Raw genomic sequence first — 24,438 nt, 5'->3', positions numbered from 1 at the left:
AGTGAGAATAAAGCAAGTAAGGAAAAATATTGACCTTGGTTTTCCACACCTGAGTTATTAAAACCACTTCATAAATGGAAATGATTTTACTCACCATGGAGTGAAATAGTATTTTGGAGAGTAGTCTGTGACCCAGTAAGTGATTCCCTTTTAAGCCTAAAGAGAACTGATAATATATAGAACTGATTCTAGCCAAGTAAACAATCATTTATTTATTTTATTTTTAAATTTAAAATTTTTGATTTATGAAGTAAAATAAGTATTTCTATGTCATAATATAATAAAAAGATCATTACACATAAAAACTACAGCTATTATATCCAACTTGCTATTCCTTTTAAATATATAATAAAGTTATCATGCTAATTATTGCTTTTTCCTCCCCAATCTGGAAATGGCTATTATTAGACACAAATGTGCATGTCTACACTTCATACATACTTCTACTTATCAGTTCTTTCTCTAGATTCAGATGTCATCTTCCTTCATGTGTCCTTTGTAGCTAATGTGGGTTTTTATTTATTTTTATCAATCATTACTATTTATTAAATTATATAGTACACATTCAAATTGACATAACAAGCTTCAAATATACAAAATACTTCAAAATACACAAAAATACTTCAAAATATGCAAAAATAATGTGTATCTGATGAAAACTTATATAAAAATGAAACTTCAAAACTCTAAAATTAAATCTCATAAACCATATTATATCTATGATGGTCAAGAGGAGATAAATCATAACTATTTATAAAAATACTCATCAAACTTTTTAAAATAATAGTTGCCTCAAGACTGCATCATATTAAATCTTAATAGTGCAGCTTTGTTTTATTTCCTTAAGTTAATTGGGATAAAATCAAATCTACCACCAAGTCAAACACTGCTTCTTAATCAAAGTAAGTCAGAACTAATTTAAATTTGGGTATATATAATGGTCAAAATGACTTATTTGCTCAAAGTTGTTCTTAAAACAATATTGCCGTTACTATACACAGCATTCTCTTAGTTCTGCTCATTTTATTTTTCATATTTCAGGTAATTCTATTCACGTTTTTCTAAGATCACTGAGCTCATCATTTCTTATAGAATGCTAGTAGTTCATCACAATCTTAAACAACAACTTGTTCAGTCTTTTTCCAATTGACAGACATCCCCAAAATGTCTGGTTCTTTGCCACCACAAAGAAAGCTATTATAACTATTTTAGAGCATATAGGTTCTTTCCCGTTTCCCCCCCAATCATCTTTGGAATAAAACTAGTTGTGTTATTGTTGGGCCAAAGGGCATAGGTGGTTTTATAAATCTTCAACATCATGCCAGATTGCTCTCCGAAGTGTTGGATCAGTTCACAATTCCACCAACAATGAATCAGTGTTCAATTTTTCCATATCCTCTCCAGCATTTGTCATTTTTCTCTTCAATAAGTTTAATCAAACTGAGAGGTGTAAAATGATATCTCAAGGTTGTTTTAATTTTCATTGCTTAATAGTGCTTTAGAGTATTTTATATGACTATGAATTATTTTTATTTTTTATCTTAAAATTGATGTTGATATATTTGACAGCTTATCAATTTGGGAATGACTAATATTCTTTTTTTTTTAGGTTTTTGCAAGGCAATGGGGTTAAGTGGCTTGCCCAAGGCCACACAGCTAGGTAATTATTAAGTGTCTGAGGTCGGATTTGAACTCAGGTACTCCTGACTCCAGGGCTGGTGCTCTATCCACTGCACCACCTAGCTGCCCCAATAACTAATAGTCTTACACAGTTTACAAAGTTCATTTTATATTTGAAGAGAGATGTTTATCATTGATATTGTCTATAAAATTTTCTCCAATTTTTTGCTTTCCTTCTGATCTTGGCTACATTTATTTTATTTATAAAAATGTTTTTAATTTAATGCAATTGAAATTATACAGTCTACATCTCACTCTCCTCTCTATCTCTTGTATATTCATAATATTTTCACCTGTCCATAAGTCTGATTAGTAATATGTTCCAAATTTTTCAAATTTTCTTGTAATATCTCCCTTTATATCCTTTATATCTAGGCCATGTATACATTTTTGTCTTTATTTTGGTAAATGTTATAAAATAATTTTTAAACATCTATCATATTTATCAAACAATTTTATATTTATTAAATAATTAATAAATACCCACTGTCTGCCAGTCTCTTTTTCCAAATCTTAGAATTACAAAGAAAGGCATAAACAGTTCCTGTTCTGTGGGAACTCTCGTTTTAATGGAGAATTAATTATGTAAGCAACTATATATGACTAAGAAATAGATATAGATATGCATATAGAGAATTACACATATACATATAAAATTGAATTTACCATTGATACATATCTACATGTAGATAGTAAATGAGATATAATATATCTAATATGTACATATATATGTTTTCATAGTAAATTAGATATAATCTTATAAGGAAGGTCCTAGCATTCAGCGGATATCAGGAAGGTTTTTCTTCAGAAAGTGGGGTATTTTTTTTAGATAGGATCTAAAGAAATCCAATAAGCAGAGAGGAGGAGAAAAAATATTTTTGGAGAATTTTCAGTTAAAATGCATAGAGTTGGGGCGACTAGGTGGCACAGTAGATAGAGCACCAGCCCTGCAGTCAGGAGTACCTGAGTTCAAATCTGACCTCAGACACTTAATAATTACCTAGCTGTGTGGCCTTGGGTAAGCCACTTAACCTCATTTGCCTTGCAAAACCTAAAAAAATGCATGAGTTATGAGAAAGAATATCTTATTAAAGGAATAGAAGAAAAGTCCTTTTCATATCTCATAGTACTAAGTTTACTTTTCTTAATTCTGAAGAACAATCATGCCTCTTTTGATGTATAACCAATACAAGTAGAGTACAAACAATCCAAGAAAAAAAAGTAACTCTCATAAAATATACAACAGTATTAATAACCTTGTAACCTTTCAGGGCCATTCTGTTCTTTTAGGGTCTCCTGCCTTACATCTGTTTTGAGTCATCCCTTTAGCTCTATGCTCTTTCTCAGAAATTGGCTCAATGCAGTGCCTCCCACACCTTTCCACTCTCTGTCATGCTCTCCTTCATCTCCTCCCCACATACACACTACAAATGACAAATAACACTCATATATCTTTTGAGAACAATAAAACATCCTTGGATATATTCCCAGAGTTCTCAGGATGAATGAAAGTTTTAGTTAGAAGAAGTACTGGGATTAGAAGGAAGAAGATTTAGATTTAATTTTGAAACTTTCCCACAACTATATACCTTATATACATCATGACTTTGTAAGTAGCACAAAGAAAGTGTAGAAGGAGCTGGGGTGCATCCTAGAGAAGCAAATGCATCAATTCTAAAAAGAATTTCTGTGTTTCTCAATCTCTGACAGGAAAGCATGGCTCACTTTACTTATTTTAGGGTCTCCTTTTTGCTTTATTTGGGTAGAAGTTAAGGTCTTTCAAGTGCATCACTTGGCCTGAAGAAAGAAGGATAATGTGATGTAGTAATGCCATTAGATTGGAAATACCATAGAGGCAAGAGGGTGATGTTTATGATTAATAGGTTGATTGAAGGCATTAACTTCTGGCTAAAAGTAGGAAACTAGGAAAGATAATTGCAAGTGAAACATCTATTTTCTGATTCCTGATTTTTTAAATGCTTGCTAATTACATGTCCCTACAATGGCAACCCAACTCAAAGTTACCAAAACAGCCTTTAAATATGATCAGAGAATTTTAGAATAAGAAAAGACTTTAGTGGCTATGCAACCAGTTCTTAGAGGATTATAGATTTAGAGTCAAAATGTCTTATTTAATCCATTTTCATTTTATGAATAAGGAAACTGAAGTCTGAAACAGAATATTTTCTATCATATGAGAGAAGTGGTCATTCAATCTTTATTTGAAGAGCTCCAGTGAGAGACAACTAACTAACAATTTAGGATGGGTCTGCTTTTGTGTATATAATACCCCTTTCAAATTTATACAGTGATTGAAAGGGCATGGGAACAAAATCAATTATATGAGAAACATTGAAAAGGCAGTTCTACATAGAAAGGACATGGAATAATGATGATTTAAGTTTCTTCTTAGCCTCTATAAAGTTTACATATGACTGATGAGGAGTTTAAGATTAAAAACAGGGAAATCATATTTACTATTATTTTGTGACCATGTCACTACTTCTGGCATGGCTGGAAAAAATATTTAGATTTTTGGTTTGCTACCTTAAGATAAATGTGAATCATTTCAAATAAGAGACACTGTTTTGAAGCTGTAGAATTGCTTAGGACTAGATCTTCGAGGGACAAGAGCTAACCTCTGTAATACAAAAAGAGTCCTCAGAGCTTAGTCACAAAGCTAATTCAGTGCTTTTATTCCCATATGGTACATGGAAGAGTCAAATGGAGAAAAAGCTTTGCTTCATGAAAGAGCTTCTTGAAAGAAGGAAGGATTATCTCTATATTTCTATGGACTTTCATATACTATTTCAGAAACTAGTTAATGGTGAGGATCTGGAAAATCTTCATGGTTCCCAGGCTTAAAGTTTCTATTTTGTCTAAAAGGCCATAATACTGAGCCTATCAAAAATATGACTCTACTCATCTTGTGGTAAATTATATTGCAGACTCTCCCTGAAAGAAGCCAAGCATATCAAAGTCCAGAGTTCATAGCTGTGAATTGTATCCATTACTTGCATGCTACTCTGCTATATTTTTTGTGTTTGTTCTCACTTTCACTGCAAAAGAATGTGTACTAGGTAAATTTTTTCATGAAGAGATAGTGGAGGGAGTGGCTAGGTGGCGTAATGGATAAAGCACTGGCCCTGGAGTCAGGAGTACCTGGGTTCACATCTTGTCTCAGACATTTAATAATTACCTAGCTGTGTGGCCATGGGAAAGCCACTTAACCCTGTTTGTCTTGCAAAAACCTAAAAAAAAAAAAAAAAAAAGAAAATGGTCTATTGTTTGACTTGTTAAAAGGAAAGTTCATGTGTTTAGGGGACTAAGGACTAAAATTTTGAGTAGTAGAAGTGTATCCCGCCCCCCCCCCCCCCAGTGGTTTACCCTTAGGACTTTGAGAGGGAAATATAGCAGAATTTATACTCCCTCAGGGAACCTTCCAAACTGTCAGTGAGAGTTCAGTTGGAAGAAGACCTAACTCAAAGAGAGAAGAGAGGTAGATGCCAAGGCCACATCCTTAGTAAAGCAGTATTCCTTATGATTTCCTCATATCAAGATTAATTTATCTTTTTCACTTTTCATCATTTGTTCCTAATTCTGACTTCTGCGATCACTTAGAACAAGGCTGATACTTCTTCCACAGGACAGATCTTCAAATTTTTGAAGATAGCTATCATGTATGTACCAAGTATTCTTTTGACCACTATTAATAGCCTTAATTCTTTTAACCCCAAATAGATGTCATTATTAATTTAAAATTTTCAGTTGTAGGATACCTAAAATAATCAAGCAAAAATACTTTGATTTAAATTCCTCATCTAATTCAGTTGTGTTTTTTTTTTTTTTTTTACTTTTTGATTCACATGCTCCCTACTCTTTGACCTTTTGTTTTCTAAAAGGGTTGGGATAATGGCCACCACCCCAACAACATCCAAAAACTAAGCATAATAACTGGCATTTGTATGATGATTGGTACATAGTAGGCACTTAAAATACTAATAGGCTGACTAAGTTTGCAAAATGTTTTACAAATATTGTCTCATTTACAAATATATCCCACAACAATCCTTGGAGGAAAATGCTAATTTTTATTATCCCTGTTTTACAGATCAGTAAACTGAGATAAACAGAAGTTAGGTGACTTTCTTAGGGTTGCCAAGCTTGTCATTGTTTGAGACCATATTTGAATTCAAGTCTTCCTGAATCTAGTTTTAGTGTTCAATCTACTGTCCCACCTAGTTGTCCTGATAATTAAGAAATCTATTTGACTCATCTTACAAAGCTGTCTATACTTTGACTCTTCTGCCTTTCCCTATTAACTGGGCACAAGGTTTCTCTTTAAAAATAATAAATAAAATATTCCACTTTACCTCTGAACCTCAAACCAGAACTAGTATATTCATGGGTTGTGGGGTGGGGAGGTAGAAGTGTTGCCAAAGTTCAGAGGTTTTAAATAAGTTTTATCGGGAAATATTTTGGATCCTTTAAAGTACAACTTTTAAAATTCATTACAGGAGAAACTTAATCCATACCAATGATTTACTTTTTTTTTGTTTGTCCCTCTTAAAAATTTGTTAAATATTTCAAGTCAGACTGTAAGGTACTAATATTTCAAAGACAGAGTTATCAAAACATCAAATAATTGATTTATTGCCAATCATCTCATTTGGGATTTGATCTAAAAGCCCTGAATTTCACCTCATAGAATGAATCTCCCAAACAAAGTTGCACAGCATGGCTTGTTTAAAATGCACTTCTTTAATGCTTGATGTATGCTGTAGGTTAAATGCAGTCAGATGGAAGAATTGAGACTTCTGAGTGATTTTCTATTGCTCTGGCTTTTTTATGATACTACATATCTATTTTTATGAAACTCACCACTCTACTACTCCACCCCCCTGCTCCAAGTCTAAAAACACAGATTGCACTGTAAAAAAGGACTTGTGTAGTCAGGAAATAGATGCCAGACTAAGAAAAATATATGATCCTAATTATTCTGCTTTTTTTCCCTTACTGAGGTGTAAGTGTTTTTCCCTGACAGTTCAATATTTCTTTTAGTGATAGTCAGCAATTTTATTGACAATTGGCAACCCTACTCATACACAAAAGGGAGGCAGCCTTACCAAACACTGCAGCAGGGGCATTGGAGAATGAAATATCAGACCATGGATATGATACTCATGGGATTTGCAAAACCACCAAAAGTTTCAAGTCTTTTGAAAATAAATTGCGGATTACAATTTTCAGGGTAGTGGGTGATTTCTCTTTCCAATAACAGCTTCCAATATGGTTAAGGAACATATGGAAATTGAGACTATACTTGTTTTTGCAACACAACATTCATCTTTGCTCTAGATTGACAAACTTTAGTATGCAACTGAAGGGTACTGGGAATCACTTGAATGAATCTCAGCCTGGAAAATTCCAAACTGGAATTTTAAATCTAAATCTGTCTTAAATGATTTTTAGGATATATTAGATTGTTTTGATTTTCTCATTTATTAAATAGGAGTAATGATTTAACTATTTTTTTTCTTTTTTTGACACAGATTATAATTTTGTTGGTGCACTAGAACTCCTGGCAAGGAAACTTCTTCTACCAATGCTGATTTAAGCTTTTTTTAAACAATAAACACTCTTAGAGAGCTATTCGTGGTGCCAGAGGGTTAACTCACTTGCTCATTGTCTCAAAGTGAGTTTGAGTCAGATTTCAAATGCGGTTTTTTCCTGGGTCCTTAAAATTTCAGGATCTTAAGGTTCAATTCTTATCAAATAACATTTTAACTTAACAAAATATCCTTTCATCTTCAAAATGAATAGAATCTAAAAACTTGAAACTGTTTTGTTTTACAAAATTTTATTCTAATCAGAGGCATCTTTTAGTTTTAATTACTTCATCAGTAAAAATGGGAATATCTTTCCTGCCTATCTCAAAGAAGAGAATATATGTGAAAACTAGGGTTTTCACTAGCCACTTTTCCTCCTTTTTCTTCTCACTCAACTTTGCATCTGTTGTTTAGCCTGGTTTCAAATCTATGCAAAAGATATCCCTGATGTCTTCCTCTCCCACCCTTTCCTGACTTCTTTTGCATATCATCTCCCCTTTTAAACTATAAATGCTCTCTTTGAGGGCTTTTTAATTATATCTACATATAGTCCAAGCATACCAGGGAAGTACTTGGGCTATTATTCCTCATTTATGCCAGATGAATGGACCAACTCTTGGTTTAAATGTAAATTTTCTCAAAGGCATTTCTTTATTGTCGGGTACACTAATATCCTGATGGCTCTATAATCACAATGATGTGGATATGTCTTCCATTGATGCAAATGATAATCTGGACTGCTTTAGAGTCAATTTATAGTGCAACTCTTTTTTATGTCACTCCATAAATATCCCAGTGAAAATACTGAGGGACTTTCCTCATCACCTTTCTGTCTCTGTCCATCTGTCTTTCTGTCTCTCCTCAAAATGGAGTTAAATGACTTGTCCAGCTGGTAAGTATCAAGTGTCTGAGGATGATTTTGAACTCAGTTCCTCCAGCCACTATACCACTTAGCTGCTCATGTTATCTTAATTTTACAAAAATACCAATAGATCATGTGGGCTGTCCATTGACTTACTCTGGGGTATTGGAAGTTAACAACAACATCTCAACTTCAAGCCTTCTATCTGACATACACTAACTTTGTGATCCCAGACAAGATGCTTAACTTATCAGTGCTCTAGCTCAGTGACGCTCCAACTTTTTAGTCTCAGGACCCCTTTACACTCTTAAAAATTGTTGGACCTCAGGGGCAGCTAGGTGGCATAGTGGATAAAGCACCGGCCCTGGAGTCAGGAGTACCTGGGTTCAAATGCGATCTCAGGCACTTAACAATTACCTAGCTGTGGTGGCCTTGAGCAAGCCACTTAACCCCGTTTGCCTTGCAAAAAAAAAACCCTAAAAAAATTGTTGGACCTCAATAATTGAAGACCCCAAGGAGCTATTATTATGAATTATATCTAATATTTACCATCTAGAAATTTTAAACCCTTATATTATTTAAAATTGATTTTTGGCTTCTTGGACCACTTGAAACCCTAGACCAATACCTTGAAAACCACTGCCCTAGGCAACTCTCTATGATTACAACTTATTGAGACAGTTCCAACTTGCATTAGTGGAATGAGTGTTTTTCATACAGAATTTACTTATAAAAGTGAAAACAGAGATCTAGTAATAACTGGCATTTATATTGATTGTTAAGATTTGCAAAATACTTTCTTTTATTTAATCTAATGGAACATGATTGTGGTTGAGCAGTTGGTAGCTTCTAAAAGAAGATATTTTGTGAAACCTAAACACTTTTTGAGAGTTAGAAGAGAGTATGAGAAAGAGGAGAAAAGTGAAATCCAGATTAATGAAAGAACTTGCTGGGGGTTAGGAGCAGCACAACTGGAATTCGAAACAGTTAATTGAAAAAAATATTAATGATCAAAAGAGTTGAGTCTAGACCTCTTAGACAAAGGCAGGAGGCATTACAGGGGTATTTCAAAGCATAGGACTTGCTAACTTGGCTGATGTGCTAATATTTAACCAACTAATATTTAACCAAGATTCAATTATAGTTCTCAGTTCCCTTTACTCTTTCCTGAAAACCTTGTATCTGCTACCTATTCAGGCCAGGAGTCTACTGATAGCAAAGGAAAAACAAGATATACTGTATAGCCTTACTTTGGGGGCCCTGAAATTTGGAAAAAAATGTCTTATATAAAGTTATTGGACTCAAGTTTTATTCATCATAAAATTCATACAATTCCTCATCACTGTCAAAATGCCCATCCATTAGCTTGTCCTCATCTGTGTTTGATGACAAATCAGTCTTAGGAGAGACTCTGACCACTCTCCTACCTATGTTCTGGTCTGTGGTTGACTTCAACCTCTCCCTGGGTAAGTCTGGTGCATGACAAATTCCTCAGTTGGGAACAGTCAAGTTAGCATTTTATATACCTATTTTGTTAAATATATTTACAAATTAGTAATTTTTGGAATGAGGAATTAGGATTGTGGGAAAGAGATACATAAGAGAGACAATTTTTATAATGCATTTATCAGATTTGGAAGGGTTTTTTTTTCTGTTTTTTCTTCCTCTAGTTGGGGATAATATAGTCCATAACCAGTCAAATACAGTTGTCCTAGCTCACTGGACTGTAAAGAGGAGCTGCTTCCATCAGGGTTAATCATCTCACAATGTTGTTGTTGATGTGTTCATTGTTCTCTTGGTTCTGCTGCCTTCACTCAGCATCAGATCCCATAAGTCATTCCATGCTTCTTTAGAGTCTGACCATTTATAGTCTCTCATAGAACAATAGTATTCCATAGTTTTCATGTACCATAACTTGTTGAGTCATTCCCCAATTGATGGACATCCCCATAAGGGGAAATCTGATGAACTCATTTGCTAGGATATTCTAACATCTATATTTTCTAAGTGCTTAATAAATTCTTCACTCTTTCCATCCCTATTCACCAGAAATCATGCCTGGGAGAATTTAACCCTTCACACCCAGAGCTTCACACCCTGAAGTCCTAATGTTTTGATTGGTGATAGCCTCAATCTCCCAATTGTACAAAGGTCCCATTCAACTAGTTTCTTCTTACTCCTTAGTTATCTTGTCACCAGCCATTGCCTCTGTCTATCTACTTTTTGTGACTCTCTCACATTTTTCCAACTTGAAAACCACATTTTAACTAAACTTGTCAGGGCTCCACTCACCATTCCTGTAACATTTCAAATCAATATGCTCTCCCTGGCCAATACTCCCCTATGTGTATTATCTCCCTATATTATGATACAAGCCCCTTGATGGCTAGGGCTTAGTTTGGTTCTTACATTTGTAACCTCAATTCTTCATACATCAGAAGTTTAATAAATGATCTTTTACTGAAAAGAACATTTTAATTTTAGAGGTAACTTTTGATGTCCAATGCAAAGGTACAAATAACACAGAAGATTTTGAAACTGTGGTAGAGCCAATGCTGATATTTTAAAGCAGGGAGCTCTTTCTCAGAGCTCTCCAAATCATACAATTTATACCTGCTATTTTACCAGTGGTCATCCCTGAGTCAAATTAGATATAATGTTCCATGGATGGTTATACTGTCCATTTGCAAGCCACAAACAGTGTTTTCAATTATTTACTTGAAATAAAAGTGGCCTCTCTTTTCCCTACTGTAAGACAATATGAGTTATCAGATCTTTAAAAGCCTGTTTTTAAAATTCACTGTCCCAAATGGAACTGGTTTGGAAGGTGTTTTGTTTATCTGGAAAAAGTATCACTAGAAATCAGGAAAGCCAATATGAAAGAAAAATCAGGATTCCTTATCACAAGAAAATTTAATTAAAGATAAACATGAATGCTATTGCTATTTTAGAGTAACAAGAACAATTCACTTGAATTTAACTTCAGCAAGGAAGAGGAAGACATCAAACTTTTAGTCATGATTTTCTCCTACAAGACAGGAATAAAGCTAAAGTTTAGAGATATAATCTCAAGGTCTTTACATTAATCAATCAATAAACATTTATTAGTTATCTACTACAAACCAGGGACTGTGTTAGGCTTTGGAACATCACACAATTAATTTTCCATATGTTTGACTCTTAGGTATCTCAATTTTCCTATGCTCTGTGCAGAGCAGTTTTATTTTATTTTAATAATAGGGAAAATTAGAACTTGCAGCCATTATTACTAAAAATAATTTTGTTGTAAACAAAGACATAATCTGACATTTTTGTTTATAATCACAACCCAATCAAACAAATGGTCATGTTGAAAACTTTTGTGGGATGTGGGAGAGAAAGAAGTAGAGAGAGAATGAGAAAGTGACAGAGAGTTGGGGGGGGATTCAAGAACTATGGCTATTGAATTTCCTTTAATATGCTGCCATGAACAGATGAGAGGGAGAGGATCATCAATTATTAACTGTCTGCTATGTCCCAGAAAGCATCAATGAAGTCAGAGGACCTAGATTCAAATCCTGTCCCTGATGCTTTTACCATCTGTGTAACCTTGGACAAATCACTTAATATCTCATCTGTAAAATGGGTTTCAGGTGGACTAAATGGCCTCTGACACTCATGGTTTTAAATCCATAATCCTCTATTGTAAATTCTTACTACAGGCATTTCCTAAGTTACAAATGTTCACATGTTGATCTCTGAAATTTGCACATTGTACAATGTAAATCACTGACTCTAAGTTAACAGGAATCTCTGAACATGAAACCTTTCTAAAACATGTCTCATATGTGATTATGTAGACAATTCTTAAAGGACTCTGATGAGAAGGAAACCAAAACCTTATAAAGCAGCCCATTCCATTTGGAAGTGGGATGTTTTTCTTGCACAAAATTGGAACTCACCTCTATCCAATTTAGTTATGATTTTAAAGGTGGAAAGAACCTTGAATCTCCTTAGTTCCACTTACTAATTTCAGAGGAGGAAACTGTAGTCAAGGGAAATTAAGTGATTATCTCAAAGTTACATAGTAATAAGCAGTAGAGCCAGGACATTGAACCTCTGGCTTCAAATGCAGTGTTCTTTCAACTATACTAGGCTGCCGAATTGATCCCTTTATTACCTTCTTATACCAAACAGACAAATGTAATCTTTTTTTCTACATGATAACTCTTCAAATACTTGAAATGTGCTACATCCTGCCAATGTCTTCTTCAGGCTAAACATTCCATTTGGCTAGAATGTAAATCCTCTCCTCATTATGCTATGCTTATCTAGAAATAAAAGGGAGAGAGAGAGAGAGAGAGAGAGAGAGAGAGAGAGAGAGAGAGAGAGAGAGAGAGAGAGAATGACAGACAGACAGAGATATAGAAACAAATTGATTTAGGTCAGAGACTTAGGTACATCTTCATTTGAGGGTAATGTATCAATGATGATACAGAAAAGCAAGCTAAGAAGAAGTCACATTGTGACTTGTTGATTGAACTCATGACTCAACAAGCATGCTCTAAATTTATTTGCTCTAAATATTGATTAACCCAAACTGATCTTCAGATAAAGAAAGGTTGATGAGTTATGATAGTAAAGAAATATTCTAAGAATGACAGTGGGAAGAAAGAGGAATGTTACAAAAATCCAGGGAGGAGAATATAGTCAATAATGTTGATTGTTGATGAAAAATCAAAAAAGAAGAGGACTGGGCAAAGGTCGCCAGATTTGGCAGTTAAGAAATCTTTGGTAGCTTTGGAGGCAGAAGGAATTTCAGTTGAGTAATGAGATCAGAAGTCAGTTGCAAAGGGTTGAGAAGTGAGAAAATATGATGCATTGCACATAGTGATGGGACATAAATGAATTAAAAAACAGTTCCCTGCCCTAATGACTGTTTTTAAGTATTCAAAAAGAGATAAATCAAAGGGTAGTTTAATATTTCATGCATTTAATACACAAAAAAAGAACAATAAAAGAGACACAAAAACTAGATTATGTTATATTACTCACAGTGAACAAATGTATCCCTATGGAGTGAAAGCAACCATGTGACCACAGCAGCCAGTGTTGGAACAGATGTAAAACCAAAACTCATTCTACCTATCTCTTTTTTCCCTTGTACTTTGATGACTTCTGAAATAGGCAATGAGATAACCTTTGAAATCTATATTTCCAATGGTAGAATTTGCTGGTTCACACCAGTTCAACAGAACTGATACCTAATTTTATATTGAGTTTAGTAAATTGGATGATAAAATGACACTTGTAATCAGGGTTTCTCTAGGTGGGTGCCTGAACAGTTGCTCAATGCAGAAATCACAAATTTACATTCCTTACTGTTTTGTAGGATTCATCTGCACAACAGCATTTTCTAAGATCCTGCAGAAATGTTCATTCTATCCACAGGTAGGAAAAAATGATGGAATTATGCTTGTTATATTTATTAATTCATTTCTTAAAACTCATTATACCTTTGATGAAATGCTACATTTTAATTCTCTTGTTTTTGTTGCTTCATTTAGGAACCATAAATGGCAAACAACCAAAGGGTGACAAGCTGTCATTTATTTCCACTTTGGGTAACGCCCAAAATTTCCCCAAGATATGTGTGCACTGGTGGTATTCCTTGAATGATGAAGCTAATAGGAAGCTGGGACATGATTAACTAATAGAAGTATAGATTTCAAGGGTTTTCTTATTGCCCATTTCGAAAGCTTTGAAAATAGAAGAAAAAAAGTGAAGAAAATTGCAAGTGAAAATGCAAATTAGGCATATTTAATATTTTTCATTAATATTTTTAAAATTTTATTGCATCATAATCTAGTTTATGTACCTCTTTCATTATTCTTATTTGAGTATATTTTTGTATACTTTAAATGGTCATAAGGGCAGAGAGCTGGTTATGAATTTATTTGAATCCCACCACTATATATTTCTATTGGTTCATTGTGTCCTAGCTTCCTATTGGATTCACCATTCAGGGAATACCAGTACTCTTATAATATTTCTGGGGAATTTGGGGTTTTACACAAAGCAGAAACAAACGACAGCTTGTCAGCCCCTGGTTGTTTGCCACCTTTTCTCTTTTTGTTTGAGGGAACTAAAATGTAGTATTTTATCAAAGGTATAATGCATGTTTTTTTCACCTGTGGATAGAATGAACATTACTACAGATGCGTAGGAAATGCTGTTACATAGATGAATGTTAAAAAAGAATAAGGAATATAAATTTATGATTTCCACATTGGGTGACTTCCCAGACTCCCACCTTAGAGAGAACCCTGATTAAAAGTGCCATTTAATGAACCAATTTGCCTAACTCAACATAAAATTGGGTATCAGTTCTGCAGAGCCAGTGTAAACTGGCTGAGCCCCACCATTGATTACACTGAATTTGGAGCTGTATACTCCAAATTTGAATCCTGGCTCTGACCCTTGCTTCAAGATTGACTAGTTACTTGAATAAGCTACTCTCTGATCTTTAGTTTCTTAATTTGTAAGGCAATTTGATTCCTTTCAGCTCTAGATCTATTATTCTAAAGTCACAAGGCTTGGTACATAACATATGTATACTAAATATTTATTGATTGATTATTGATTGAGCTTATAAAAGCAAGTAAAGGATTTTTTATGAGTCAACAATATGATCTAAGAGCCAAGAAGAACATAGGTTATATTAAAGACAGGGACATTATTTAGGAGTATTCATGTCAACAAGGAGATACATTCAAAATGGGCATATTGATAGAACTCATTATCTTTATCCTGTCCCCCCCCAATAAATTCCTTATTAAATTTTTTTTTCTTTTTGACAAGGACAACACCATCCTTCTAATGACCCAAGATCATAACATTGGCACACAGGAATTATCTTCAAATTATCATTCTCCCTCTATTCACATGTCCAAATATCATGTCAGGTCTTCTTTTTCCCCTCCTCTATGATATCTTTTATATTCATCTCCCCTTTTACTACTCATGCAATGAGCTTCTTCAGTTCAGGATTTTATTACCTCTGACCTGGACTATTGCCATGTCCTCCTAATTGACTGCCCAAGATTGTCCTTCCCTACTCCAATCTATATTCCATATGATTGCTAAAATGATTTTCCTTAAATGAAGCTCTGACCAATCCATTCTCCTCCTAAATCAACTCTAGTTGCCTCCTAGTACTTCTAGGATAAAACAAAGTTTCAAGTCTTCTTATGCATTACTCTTCTACCTGAACTCTATGGTTTAGCACAACTTATATTACTATTGTTCTTCCCCAAAACACTGCAATCTCCCTTTCATCCTTCCTAACATTTGCCTCATAGAATCTCTTCTTTCAATTCTCAACACACTTATCATCATCTTCATTTCCTCATCAACTGCTTGCCATTCCTAATGACATTGTTTCAATTTGATATTTATTTCCTATATACACATGTTCTCCCTTCATGGAATGTAAACATGCTGGGGGGGGTATTTTATTCTTATCTTTGTATACTAAAAAAAAAGTGCAGCACCTAAAAAAAGTTAGAGGAACATATTGTTATTGTTGCTATTGAGTTATTTTCAGTCATGTTCAACTCTGTAAACTACAGTTGAGATTTTCTTGGCAAGGACAGTGAAGTGATTTGCCAAATCCTTCTCAATCTCATTTTACAGATGAGAAAACTAAGACAAATAGTTAAGTGTTCAGGGTCACTTAGCTAGTAAGTATTTGGGGATAGATTTGAACTCAGGAAGATGAGTCTTCCCGACTCCAAGTCCAACACTATGCATTGAACCACCTATTTGTCTAACCCATATAAATATTTGGTGATTGGTCAATTGATTCAAATCATAAGGAACTTTGTAAATGCATGGTTGCAATCCAGAACTTGATATCATAGGTTTTTAAGGTTGGAATGATCAATAAATTCTATCCCTTAATTTTGTAGATGAAGTAATTGAGGCTCCAAGAATTACAATGATTTGCTCAAGGTCACAAAGGTTGTGATTCATATTCATGTCATTGATTTCAAATCATAGTGCCAAGGAAAAAGAACTACATTTGAAGTCTAAATGCCAGAATTTAAGATGTATCTCTGCCATTTAGTCCCCCAGTATCCTAATTTTGAAATAAAGGACTTCATATTAGTACTTCTTTTTTAGTTGATATTTTGGGATTCTCTAGGTATACCATCATGTCATCTGCAAAGAGTGAGAATTTTGTCTCTTCCTTCGATATTCTAATTCCTTCGATTTCTTTTTCTTATTACTGAAGCTAACATTTCTAATATGATATTGAATAGTAGTGGTGGTAGTGGGCATCCTTGTTTCACCTCTGATCTTATTGGGAATGCCTCTAGCTTATCCCCATTGCATATACTGCTTGTTGATAGTTTCAGATAGATGCTGCTTATTATTCTAAGGAACAATCCATTTATTCCTATGTTCTCTAGTGTTTTTAGTAGGAATGGATGCTGTATTTTGTCAAAATCTTTTCAGCATCTATTGAGATATGATTTCTGATAGGTTTGTTATTGATATAATTAATTATATAGACAATTTTCCTAATATTGAACCAACCCCGCAGTCCTGGGATAAATCCAACTTGGTCATAATATTAATATATTATCCTAGTGATAACTTGTTGTAGTCATTTTGCTAAGACTTTATTTAGGATTTTTGCATCTAGGGGGTGGTTAGTTGGCACAGTGGATAGAACATTGGCCCTGGAGTCAAGAGTAACTGAGTTCAAATCCAGCCTCAGACAATTAATAATTATCTCGCTGTGTGACCTTGGGCAAGCCACTTGACCCCATTTGCCTTGCAAAAAACCTAAAAAAAAGATTTTGGCATCTATATTCATCAGGGAGATAGATCTATAATTTTCTTTCTCTGTTGTAACTCTTCCTGGTATAAGTATCAGCACCGTATTGGTGTCACAGAAAGAGTGATACAGAGTTCTATCATCACCTATTATTCTAAAGAGTTTATATAGAATTGGAACCAGTTGCTCCTTAAATTTTTGATAGAATTCATTTGTGAATCCATCTGACTCTGGAGTTTTTTTCTTAGAGAGTTCAATAATGGCTTCTTTTTCTGAAATAGGGTTATTTAGGTATTTAATTTCCTCTTCATTTAACCTAGGCAACTTATATTTTTGTAAATATTCATCCATTTTATTTACATTATCAAATTTATTGGCATAGAGTTGGGCAAAATAAGTCCAAATTATTACTTTAATTTCCTCCTCATAGGTGGTGAGTTCACCCTTTTCATTTATGATACTAGCAATTCTTTTATCTTCTTTCTTTTTTTAATCAAATTGAAAATAGGTTTATCAATTTTATTGTTTTGTTTTTCATAAAAACCAGCTCTTGGCTTCATTTATTAGTTCAATAGTTTTCTTGCTTTCAATTTTACTAAGTTCTCATTTAATTTTTAGAATTTCTAATTTGGTATTTAACTGGGGGAGTTAATTTGTTCTTTCTCTAATTTTTTAGATGCATATTTCATTCATTGAGTTCCTCTTTCTCTAATTTATGCATGTAAGCATTTAAAAATATAACATATCCCCTGACAGCCATGTTGAGTGTATTCCATAGGTTTTGGTATGTTGTTTCATTATTGCCATTATCTAGGATAAAATAATTAATTCTTTATATAATGTGTTGTTTGATACACTCATTCTTTAAAATGAGGTTATTCTACACCCAAAGGGCAACAAAAATGTGCATACCCTTTGATCCAGCAATACCACCACTGGGTCTATACCCTGAAGAGATGATGAAAAAGGGTAAAAACATCACTTGTACAAAAATATTCATAGCATCCCTGTTTATGGTGGCAAATAATTGGAAATTAAGTAAATGTCCTTCAATTGAGGAATGGCTTAGCAAATTGTGGTATAGGTATGTCATGGAACACTATTGTTCTATTAGAAACCAGAAGGGATGGGAATTCAGGGAAGCATGGAGGGATTTGCATGAACTGATGTTGAGGGAGATGACCAGGACCAGAAAAACACTGTACACCCTAAAAGCAACATGGGGGCAATGATCAACCTTGATGGACTTGCTCATTCCATCAGTGCAACAATCGGACAATTTGGGGCTGTCTGCAATGGAGAATACCATCTGTATCCAGAGAAAGAACTGCGGAGTTTGAACAAAGACCAAGAACTATTACCTTAAATTTAGGGAAAACACCCTGATATTTTATTGTCTGATCTTGCTATCTCTTATACTTTATGTTTCTTCCTTAAGGATATGATTTCTCTCTCATCACATTCAATTTGGATCAATGTATACCATGGAAACAATGTAAAGACTGACAAATTGACTTCTATGGGGGGTGGGGGAGGGAAGTGAGATTAGGAGAAAATTTGTAAAAGTCAAAACAAATAAAATCTTTAATAGAGAAAAAAAGAAATAATAAAAATAAGAGGAAAATGGCAGAAGAAAAAAATAAATAAAATGAGGTAATTTAAGTTCCAATTAGTTTGGGTCTATATCTCCTTGGCCCAATATTGAATAATTTTTATTGCATTGTGATCTGAGAAAGATGTATTCACTATTTCTGCCTTTCTGAATTTGATCATTTGATCATTAAATGCCTTAGTACATGGTCAATTTTTTTGTAAGTGCCATGTACTGCAAAAAAAAAAGAAAGTACATTCCTTTTTATCCCTGTTCAATTTCCTCCTACATCAATGTCAATCATGTTTAGGTTTTCTAAGAATCTATTTACCTCCTTAATTTACTTCTTGTTTATTTTATAGTTAGATTATCTAAATCTGAGATCAGGAAGTTGAGGTCTCCCAGTAGTAGAGTTTTGTTGTCTATGTCTTCCTGTGGCTCCTTTAACTTCTCCTCTAAGAATATGGATGCTGTACTATGGGGTGCATGCATATTTAGTATTGAAATTACTTTATTGTACCTTTTAGGAGTATATAGTTTCCTTCCTTATCTCTTTTAATAATATCTATTTTTGCATCTGCTTTGTCTGAGATAAGGATTGGTACTCCTCCTTTTTTTCATTTCAGCTGAAGCAAAATATATTTTTCTCCAACCTTTTACCTTTATTCTATATGTATCTCTCTGCTTCAGATGAGTTTCTTGTAAGCAAGATCTTGTAGGATTCTGGTATTTAATCCACTCTGCTATTCAGTTACATTTTAAGAGAGAGTTCAACCCATTCATATTCAAAGTTTTAATTACTAACTCTTCATTGCCTTCCATTGTATCTTCCCTATAACTGTATTCCTCCCCCACCTTTTCCCCTTTATCCACATTCCCCGGTGTTTTGCTTCTGAATGCTACCACCTTCGGTGTGTTTGCCCTACTATAACCAAACCCCTCCCCTTTTTACAACTTTCCCTTTGCCCCATCCTCCTTTTCTTCCTTCTGTTGATTCCCCCTTTCCTCCTCCTCCCCTTTTACTATTTTAACACTTTAATGGTAAAATAAGTTTCTTAACTGAATGTGTATATGTTAACTTTAAGCCAATCTGATGAGAGTCAGATTCAGGTAGTTCTCATCTCCTCCCTTTTCCCCCCTCTATTGCAATAAGTCTTTTGTACCTCTTAATGTAATGAAATTTACCCCATTCAGTCTCCTCATCCTCCCATCTCTTTTCTGTCCTCCTTTTTAAGGAGGTATTGTTTTTAAATCATTCTATCTGAGTAACAGAAAGGTCTTGAGTGTCCATCACTTTTGGCTATTCTCTCTACTAGAATTACAATTATTGAGAATTATTACAATCTTTCTCTCAAGTAAGGATATTTCCAGTTTCATCTAATTGGATAACAGTTTTTCAAATATGTCATGTATATCCATCTCTTCTGGTTAATTAAATTCTCTCTAATAAAATCACAATTCTTGAGAGTTTTTAAAATCTTTCTTCTAAGTAGGGATATTGTCAATTTCATCTTATTTGATAAGTTATTTTTCCCTTCTCCTCCTTTTTTAAATTTTACCTTTTCATGTGTCTCTCGAGTCTCCCGTTTGAAATCCAAATTATCTATTAAGCTCTGGTCTTTTCATCAAGAAAAGTTAGAAGTCTCCCATTTCATTAAATGTCCATCTTTTGTACTTGAAGACAAGGCTCAACTTTGCCAGATAGTAGATTCTTGGCTGCATTCCATGTTCCCTTGCTTTTCAGAATATTACATTCCAGGCCCTTTGATCCCTTAATGCTGATGCTTCCAGGACCTGTGCAATCCTTACTGTGGCTCCTTGGTATTTAAATTGTTTCTTTCTGCTGCTTTCAGGATTTTCTTTTTTTATCTGATGGTTCTGGAATGTGGCTACAATATTCCTTGGTGTTTTCATTTTAGGATCTCTTTCTGGAGGGGATCGATGTATTTTTTTCAATAACTTTTTTTAAGTTTATTTTTACAAGGCAAATGAGGTTAAGTGGCTTTCCCAAGGCCACACAGCTAGGTAATATGTGTCTGAGGCCAGATTTGAACCCAGGTACTCCTGACTACAGGGCTTGTGCTCTATTCACTGCACCCCCTAGCATCCTCTTTCAATAACTATTTTGCTCTCTGGTTCCATGATGTCAGGGCAGTTTTCTATCACTAAATCCTGTAATATTGAGTTCAGACTTTTTTCTCTCTCCAATGGTTTCAGGAAGACCAATAATTTTTAGGTTATCTTTTCTTGATCTATTCTCGAGGTCAGTAGTTTTGCTGATGAGGTATTTAATATTTTCTTCTGTTTTCAATTTTTTGGTTTTGTTTAAAAAATTCTTGTTGTCTCATAAAGTCATGACTTTCCATAAACTACATTTTTTTAGGGAAAAATTTCCTTCATTTACTTTTTGCAACTCCATTTCTAACTGGTCAATTGTATTTTTGTAAGAGTTTTACCTTTGATAATTTGAGATTTTGAGAGGATTATTTTCTTTTTGCATTTGCTCAATTGTATTTTCCAAGGATTTGTTTTCTTGTTGTAAGGTGTTAATTTTCTCTTGGGTTTCTTTTCACAAATTTTCCAATTGATTTTTAAATTCCTTCCTGATTTCTTCAAGGAAAACTTTCTGTGCTGGAGACCAAATCATATTCTCCTCAGGGGTTCTACATCTCTCTGAATTAGGGTCTTTTCTTTCTAGGAATTTTTCTATGGTCCCCCATTTCGCTGGCCTTTCTTCATTTTCCTAAGATCTTGTATTAGGGGAGGGGGCTGGTTCACAGAGGTTTGGTATTGAGATTCCTAGAGGCTTTACTCACTGAGTGTAGTATCTCCAGCTGGATAGTAGGGGGTGCTGAATGTTTTGCTCCTGAGTGGCTAGTAGGGGGTGTTGGAGGCTTTTTCACTTAATGTAATATCTCTTCCTGACCAGTAGGGGGAGCTTGAAGCTGGAAACTACTCTCTAGCCCTTCCCGTAAGTCTCAGACTGTCAGTCTCATTGTCATGCCTCTACACTCTGGTTGTTTCACAGGGTGAAGTGGTTCCCCTCCCCACCAACTGATCTTAGATTATTCTGGCTCTCACCCCTCTGCCAATGACTGTCCACAATCTGCACTAGCCACACCCATGATCCCTGAAGACAGACCTTGAAGTAGATGTTGTTTTTCCTAGCTTCTCTTTCTGGGTTTTTTTTGACAGGAATTCCATTAAGAGGTTTGTTTCATATTGTTTATGAGAGAAGATCAGGAGACCTTAGCACAGGGTCTGGCTTCTCTCCACCATCTTGGCCAGAAGTATATCAGTACTTCTTTGATGTTCATTCAACAACAATTTTCACTATTAATAAGATGCAAGATTATTTCCATATCTTGGACACTTTCTTCTTTTTCAAGTGTCTTGTGAATCATTCCCTCAAAGGCCTCACAGTTGTGTCATGTTCAGTACATATCTTTTTTTATATATTTGCTTCAATCTGGCTTCTTTTCTAATCTTTGTTATCTCAAGTGCCTCTTCTCTAAGTATAACCAAGACTGGGATGTTAAATTGCAAAAATGGTTATTCTATTGACCTTCATGTTGAAAACAGTTTACTGATCTTTCCTGGTGTTTTACTTTTATTTTAATCTTTCAGTGCTCTTGAGATGACTTTGCTTTAATTTCTTTAAACTGGATTTTAACTACAACTACTTTTCCATGTGACATGGGCTGATTCTTATACTCACTCATTATCTTTCTTCATCAAATTTTGCATATGAGTTTATTTTCTAATTTCGATACCTTTGGCTGTTATTCCCCTCTCTTTGGCAAATAAATCAAGTGTTTAATAACTAATCATCTGTTTTCTTTTTTCAGTTATTCTAGTCTACTTGTTCTGGTAATTGGTTACTATGATATTATTATAAATGATGATATAATTTCTGCTGTCCAGTATTTATTTTTCATAATCAATTGCTTACTTAAGTACTATAAGAATGGGTGAACTGGCATATTATAATTTTATTTTTATCATATTGGCATCCTGTTGTTTACTAATTCTGATTTTTGCTTTAATAACTTTTTCTTCTGTGATCTCCCTGAGATTATCTCCCATCTGTCTTGTATATTTTTTGCATAGGCATAAGGTATTTTATATTGTCTCCTCCATAAGATCATGAACTCTCTAAGGACAAAGACCATGCTTTTGCATTTCTTTGTATTCCCAAAAATTAGCATAGTGTAAGACACAAAATAAGTATTTAATAAATACTTGCTATAAGGAAAAGTTAAAGGACTTACAAGAATAAATAGTAAAATTCTACAGTGGAGGGCTTCAATCTTCCCTGTCAGTTTTTGATAGAACTAACCAAAAATAAACAAAAAAAGTAAAAAAATTAGATTTATTTAAAAAATAAGATATGATATAATTCTGTAGAAAATTGAATGGGAATAGAAAGACATATATCTTTTTCTCAGTTGTACATGGTAGCTACCCTAGAAATACCCATGTATGAAGACATAAAAACCTTATGATCAAATGCAGAGAAAACATAAATATTAAATGTATATTTTCCAAATCATAATGTAATTAAATCACATTCAATACAAGGTCATAGAAAGACAGATTAAAATTAATTATAAACTAAATAATCTAATCTTAAAGAATTAATAGATCAAAAAAAACAAGTCATTAGGGAGTGGCTAGGCGGTGCAGTGTATAGAGCACCAGTCCTGGAGTCAGGAGTACCTGAGTTCAAATCAGGCCTCAGACACTTAATAATTACCTAGCTGTGTGGCCTTGGGCAAGCCACTTAACCCCAATTGCCTTGCAAAGGAAAAAAAACCCTTAAAAAACAGATCATTGAAACTGTCAATAATTTCATTAGAGAAAATGACAACAATGAAACAACATAACAAAATTTAGGGGATACAGAAAAAGTAGTTCCTGAAATGCTTATAGCAATAAAACAGAGAAAGAGTACATCAATGAATTGGGCACACAACTAAAAAATATGAAATTAAAAATTCTCAATTTGGTGTTTAGCACCAAAATGAAAATAGTGAAAAATCAAAGGAAATTCAAAAGAAAATCAAAGGAAAAATTAATAAAAATTGAAAGTAGAAACCCATCAAACTAATATTTAAACTAGGAACTGGTTTTATGAGAAAAGTTTTTATTGACTTTAAAATGAAATTAGCTAATATTTTATATGTAAAATATTAGCTAATTTAATTTTTAAAGGATGAAGAAAACCAAATTGTCAGTATCAAAAAAGAAAAGGGTGAATTCACCACCAATGAAGAAGAAAATAAAGCAATTATTAAGAATTATGTTGCCAAATTTTATGCCAATAAATCTAACAATCTAAGAAATGGATAAATATTTTTGAAATATAAATTGCTCACATTACAGAAGAGAAAATAGAATATTTAAATAACCTCTTAGAAAAAGAAATTAAACAAACTATCAATATCCCACTAAGGAAAAATTCTCACAACAAGATGGATTCAAAAGTGTATTCTTTTTGTTTAATTGATATTTTATTTTATTTTTAATTAAATGTTATGAATTTTTTATCATTAACATTATTATTATTAACATTTTTTATTTATTTTTATTTTATTTATTTTTATTTATTTTATTTATTATTTATTATTATTAACATTTATCATTAACATTCATCCACATGCATATGCAAATGTTTAGTTACTTAATTTCCATTCACCCTCCCATCTCACACGCTCTCTTCAGCGGCGAACAGTCTGGTGAATATTGCACATGCACATTTGTACTTAACATGTTTATAGAGTAGTCATTTTCTGTATGAGGAATTAGGGATTACGGGAAAAAGAAAGAAACCCATGAGATAGGAAAGAAAAACTGAAGAGAATTTTTTAAA

At 33.7% G+C, this 24,438-nt stretch overlaps 1 long non-coding RNA gene across 2 annotated transcripts in view; it reads left to right on the top strand.

The window, feature by feature from the left end:
* Positions 1–5,135: 5,135 nt before the first annotated feature.
* The window catches only part of LOC141511169 (uncharacterized), a 71,742-nt gene continuing 52,439 nt past the window's right edge, over positions 5,136–24,438 (top strand). Inside the window, exons 1-2 of one of the 2 annotated variants that reach the window (XR_012475277.1) lie at positions 5,136–5,360; positions 13,523–13,581. This is a non-coding gene — a long non-coding RNA (uncharacterized LOC141511169). The remainder of the gene's footprint in view (positions 5,361–13,522; positions 13,582–24,438) is intronic. The other variant, XR_012475278.1, reaches the window with a different exon arrangement.

This window comes from Macrotis lagotis, chromosome 2 (genome assembly GCF_037893015.1).
Source record: "Macrotis lagotis isolate mMagLag1 chromosome 2, bilby.v1.9.chrom.fasta, whole genome shotgun sequence".
NCBI classification, from domain to species: Eukaryota; Metazoa; Chordata; class Mammalia; order Peramelemorphia; family Peramelidae; genus Macrotis; species Macrotis lagotis.
This window is presented reverse-complemented; position numbering and strand designations above follow the sequence as displayed.